Here is a 6,752-nt window from a genome sequence, read left to right as displayed (position 1 = left end):
AGGCTCATGGATTGTGTTTTTGTCAAAAGAACCTTACCTTAGCTATGAAATTTTTTATTTTATTTTTCATGATAATAATGTCGTGTCATATCTAAACAACAAAAGAGTGGTTAAGAATTTATTAAATTTTAATCACATACTCCGTATTTATCAAATTAAAGAAAAGGTGCAGCGTTTTAATTGGATTAAATGATATTGATATGTGTAGTTAGTTGCGCCTTGATTACGAATTAATTTAAATTTAGTGGTAATAAAATCTTCATTTTTATAAGCTCATTTATGTTAAAAATGACTTTGGTTTTCTTTTTAAAATTTTGATAAATTTTTTTTTAATATATAATATTATCGAATTTATATGACTATGACGATGCTTATTTATGCTAAGAACTACTAATTTTTTTTTTTTTTTTTTTTAGTATTCGCCCTCCTAGTCATAAATTTCAAGTTCCGCCACTGAGTGGGGAACATTTTTATTTGTGGGACCAAAAAAAAATTTGACTTCTACATATGATTAGAAACAACAAGTTTAAGATGTTTAAAGCTACAAAGAATACCCAGCGAGAGGTACAAGCAACAGAGCATGGCATACAAGTCTACAAAGCATGAGCATAGTGTCGGCAGACCAAGTTGAAGTGCCAAATTAACTTTCTGATGAGTATGACTTTTTTTTATATGTTACAAAGTTTGTCAATGTTCCCTAATATTTCTATCTAGTGGTACTACAGTATATTTTGCTACAAGTTAATAAAAGTTAGATTACATAAATATAATTCAGGCGGTATAACTGACCATATATAACTTAAATAACATAAATATAAATGTTAGTGAAGTTAATAAAAGTTAGATTACATAAATATAATTCAGGCGGTATAACCGACCATATATAACTTAAATAACATAAATATAAATGTTAGTGAAGTTAATAAAAGTTAGATTACATAAATATAATTCAGGCTGTATAACCGACCATATATAACTTAAATAACATAAATATAAATGTTAGTGAAGTTAATAAAAGTTAGTAAACATAAATGATAGTTAGGCGACAGTGTCGACCATATATAATTTAGGTGGCAGGGCCAACTATATAATAAGAACAATACAAATGCACTAAGGGGGTGTTTGGTTGGTGTTATTTCATGGGATTTCATGGGATTTACATTTCAAATACAATGACATGTTTGGTTCGAGGTTTTAAGAAGGGATTTGTAATTAAAATCCTTCAAAAGAGGGATTCTCAAATCCTTAGAGGTGGAGGAAGGATTTTAAGTCCAAAAACACACGGAAGTTTAAGGGTGAAAACTGACAAAAATACCCTTCATCATCATAAAACCCACCTAACCATTTTCTACCTTTTTCTTGCACGTAATATCATAGCATACCTTTTCCCCTCATCTTCTTTATGTAACAATTATAATCTATGATTGCTATCACTATGCTTTACTTGATTTTCCCTATAAACCATTAATAACTTGGATATCATTTGAAAAATCAATTTTACGAATCAAAACTCTAACTTCATATTTTCAAATCAATTTCTACCACCACCGCCGCTACATATTCCAGCAAAAGAAAAGATCTTCATAATCGGTTTGGATTTTTTTTTAAAATTTTCTGAATCAGAAAATTGAACCAAACGGGGGATAGGATTTGAAATACTAGCATTTTAAATCCCATCGTATTTGAAATCCTATGACATTTCAAATCCATGGATTTCAAATCCCCCAACCAAACACCACCTAAGAACTTAATAAAAATTAGTAGTTCAAAATTTGATATATTCGAGTCTGAAATTATAATTTCATACCTTGATTAGTGACTCATGATCGTTTGAGATATCCTTTGATTACACTAAGCTCTTCGTGCTGATAACGTGTTGTAATTCAGTAGTTTATAACTACCTTTTTGCTTATTTACTAATTAGAGATATAAGTAAGAAAAGAGAGAGTTTATAGATATGAAATATATATCAAAGTGTGTGTATATTGAAGGCTAAATAGAGGCCTTATTTATAGTGTAAAATATTACTATGCAAGCTATACAAAATTGACTAAAATTTATCATCCATATGACTTTTTGTACTCATATTATAACAAGATACTTTTAATTAGACGGGGTGAGTATAAAACATGTGATGGACGGAAAGTAATAACGGCCCAAACGTTGGGTTTGACTATTGAGCCCCATTTCGTAGGTTGGTTGACTTGCAATTTAATTTTGACTCATCGAAACATGGAGACTTTATGCAGATTGGTGTGTTAGAAAGAAAACCATTAACAGCCCAAAACTTGGATTGGACTAATTGACACATTTTATATGGTGATTGACTTGCATTATGATTTTGTGACCCATTTCGTATGTAATGGATACTTTATACTTTACGCAAAATGTCATGTTAGAAAGTAAACCAATAACAGCCCAACAGTTGGGGTTGTGAATTATCTGACCCATTTCGTATGTTACATATCCTTACCTGCCCTTTGGTTATATTATAACGTGTATCGTTCTTTTTAATATATATATATATATATATATAGTTTTGACCCATGAAGTTATGAGTTATTAAAAAATATTTACTAGCTGTAAGAAGATACATGTGGTTCATATATAAAGAACAAATTTTAGGTGAGTCTAATAAAACTGAATTATTTTACACTGAATGATTTAGTGTTCTGAAGAAGTCCAAATGCTCTAGATCAATATGATATCGAATGAAATTCATTTTTTTATAAGTATTCTAAATCAATACTATTGATATAAATTTACCATTTAAATTAAACCTTAATTATCATTTAGTTCTAAATAACTAAAATTTGTTTGATATGTTATTAAATGAATTATATAGGTATACTTTGGAAACACATAAACATTAAATAAAATACTATGCTTGACAAACGGGTCAGGTTGGATCGGTTTGGGTAACGGGTCAAAATGGTTTTGAGTTGAAATGGGTCATAGGTCAAACGGGTCAATTTTTTAAACGGGTCAAAATGGGTCAGGTTGGTTCGGTTTGGGTAACGGGTCGATACGAGTCACAGGTCAGTTGGGTCAATTGGGTTACATCGCTTTTTTTTTTACATTTATAACATTATTTTAGCTATTATTATTTATTATACATATATAAGAACTATTAATATATACATAATAAATGATATAACCATGAATGCTTTCATAAATTTTTGACGGATGAAAGTTTTTGTGCTCAACCCATTTGACCCATTCACAAAACCCATTAGACCCATTTCTATTTATTGATCTTTGAGTATTGATACCCATTAGACTCGTTCCTTCATTTTTTTTTTTAAAGAACTCAATAAGTTGGAGAGAAACCCATTTGAATCTTTTTTTAAGTTTTGATTTACATTGTTAGGCTTAATTTTTTTCAAGGCCCAGTTGACCTGAAAGCTTGACCCATTTGACCCGAATTTAAATGTATGAGTCACAATTGCCAAGTCACAATTGCCAGGTCTATAAAATACAATTTCATAAATACGATTAAATCCTTTAAATCTGATCCATTACCTGTGTAAAAAATGATTCATCAACATTTCAAATATTAGTTAACATTTCATCTAAAATTTTTAAAACCTTATTATCACATATTATACATATTTATATTTATACTTGACACAGCACACACAATGTATTTTATTATACTAACTAGTAAAAAGATCCGCGAAATTACGGGTTTATTAAATAATTTAAGTTTAAACATATTTTTATCGAAAATACTTACCAAACCATTGAGAAACATAACCAAATTATAGAAGCTTATAAAGTGCATATAGCAAATAATTACAACAAAAGCGTACTACATATATTTTGTCCGTAACATATGTATCCGAAATAATCAAAGATAAACTACAACATATTTAACATAATATATGAACTACCTTCATTCTCTCACCACCTTCTTCTAATTTTCATCACAATTACTATTTTCCTTATCATAAAAACCTAAATTACAACCCTTTATTGAGACATGTATTTCGCATACATATGTAATGTATTTAATCTCGTAAACATAACCTATGTTTGTTAATAATTAAATAATTATTATTATAATTATAATTATAATAATAATAAAATTTTCTTAAAAATCAAATATATATATATATATATATATATATATATATATATATATATATATATATATATATAATCATTAGTAATAACAAATGACTCTAGTCCATAACTCTTAAATTACGTCGCTAGTCCATAACTCTTAAAAATTAAATGTTTCGTCCCTGTGGTGTAGTGTGTATATATATTAATTAATTGATATTAATAATTTAACGATGCACCGTAGTAAATCGAATTGATGCAATTGCCGTTAATTTGAATCGATGATATGAAGTTTAATTCACTACTCTGTTCATCCTTAATCAATAATCATGCAATATTATATATGTATTATGTATTATAATCATATATGCATCCGTTATTCTGTGTGTATACATGGAAACAAATTACTTCTGGTGTATGAACCTCGTCATTTTACACTTTGTAAATAAGTTAATATATGTGTATTATATATGCATCCGACTAATGTAAAATAAGTTAATATATTTATGTGTTATGAGTTATGGACTAGCGACGTAATTTAACTAAGACCACAGGGACCACAGTCGTTTGGATCTAAAACCACAGGGACGAAGCATATAATTTTCAAGAGTTAGGGACTAGCGACGTAATTTAACCAAGACCACAAGGACCACCGCCATTTGGACTTAAAACCAAAGGGACAAAGCATATAATTTTTAAGTGTTAGGGACTAGCGACGTAATTTAACCAAGACCACAGGGATCATCAGTGTAATTAACTCTAAATTAAAATACAATTATTATATGAAGGTTGTACAATATGCTTCAAAATTTGTACATGTGTTCATGAGGTGTTTGGTAAAATATTGTATAATTTATTTTAAACATTGTATATATGGTCATTAGAGTGTTTTATCATAAGGTTGCACCTAATTCTTTAAATATCGTACATATAGTCAATGGAGTGTTTTACCATTAGATTGTACATAATGCTTCAAATATTGTACATATGATCATGAGGGTCTTTTACCATTAAGTTGTACATAATATTTCAAATAATGTACATATGATCATAGGGGTGTTTTACCATAATTTTATACTTAATACTTCTTATATTGTACAATTAATATGTTAATATCTATATTAAATAATTAATTAATTATTTTAATGACATCATAATGGATAGCTATTTTTTTTTTTAAATTTATGTATTCCTCATTTACGATATCATCTTGATAGAGATCTATTAGAATGGGATATGTGACGACCCGAAAAATTCCGACTAATTTTAAATCAAACTCTCGATACGATTTGATATTTTTGACACGACAAGCAAAGTCTATTAGATTCAGTCTCAAAAATTTTGAACTGTTTCATATATGCAATTACCCTTCAACTATCTCTGACGATTCACGAACCATTAATTATAAATAAATGTGTATACATATAAATATATGTATATGTATATAATAACTAAAAATAATAATATACGATTTAATCGTTAGAACTGAAAATATAAAATAATATACGATATAATTAAATTGTTATTAAAATAAATCTATATATATATATATATATATATATATATATATATATATATATATATATATATATATATATATATATATATATATATATAGAGTATATCAAATATAATTATTTAATAATTGTAATACTCGTTGGACGTTTCGATTATTATTCAGAGAAGTTTAATTCGAACTTATATGATTTTAAAATAAACGGTGATCCGAAAATGAGTTCTATAAATTTTAGGCTTACTAAAAATGTATTTAGGATCTAGTTATTAAATTTTAGCACTTTTTATCTTTTACCAAGAATTGAGAGAGACAGTTGATGTAATTTTTATTTAATAAATTAATGATCGAATTTTATACCATAATGAGTGAAATAAATAAAGGAATTTAATGTAAAAATTTAGGATTTTTTCGAAGACTTTTATTCGCCACTGAGTAACAACGGAGTAAGATATCTCGGTCCGTGAAAACTGTCGACAGAAAATCAAAACAAGAAGTCACGAGATGTGTTACTAGTTTCTTTCTTTCACATATTTAAATTATTTATTATTATTATATGTGTACTATTTTTTCCTTTTTCTGTTGTGTGTCACTATCCTTGATTACACACAAACACACTTATGCATCCGTGATATAGAATTACAAAATGGGAAGACACTGTTTCTGTTTTAAACTCTATCTCATTCGATATATATAACATATACATACACATAGAGATAGATATTAAAAACACTACAATCTCTTCCTTCTCCTTTTCTTTTGATTCCGCAGCTACCACAACCATCATAGTAAACCATTTCATGCTTTCTAAATCTCCTTCTTCCTTCACTTTTGGCCAAAATCATCAAATCACAACCCTACCACTTTTCTATACAGTTCATAATCACCACCTACGTCCGCCACCACAACCCACTTCATCACCTTTGTAATCACCAACGATGATCACCACTTCACCCTACTCCCTGCAAACCATCGTGATTCACCTTCACACCATCATCAAAGGAATTCAAAACCCTACTTGAAACCGGCTGTTACTGTTATGTTTACAAATCGAGAACTCTTCACCATCAACAACCACCTCAAAAATCCAACACAAACCCATTTGTATTACTACTAGCATACGGTTTACGATTGAAGAACAAACCATTCGATACTTATTTCCTGTCACGGCTGC

The sequence above is a fragment of the Rutidosis leptorrhynchoides genome, chromosome 11 (assembly GCF_046630445.1).
Source record: "Rutidosis leptorrhynchoides isolate AG116_Rl617_1_P2 chromosome 11, CSIRO_AGI_Rlap_v1, whole genome shotgun sequence".
Classification (NCBI taxonomy): domain Eukaryota; kingdom Viridiplantae; phylum Streptophyta; class Magnoliopsida; order Asterales; family Asteraceae; genus Rutidosis; species Rutidosis leptorrhynchoides.
Note: the sequence above shows the minus strand (reverse complement) of the source record.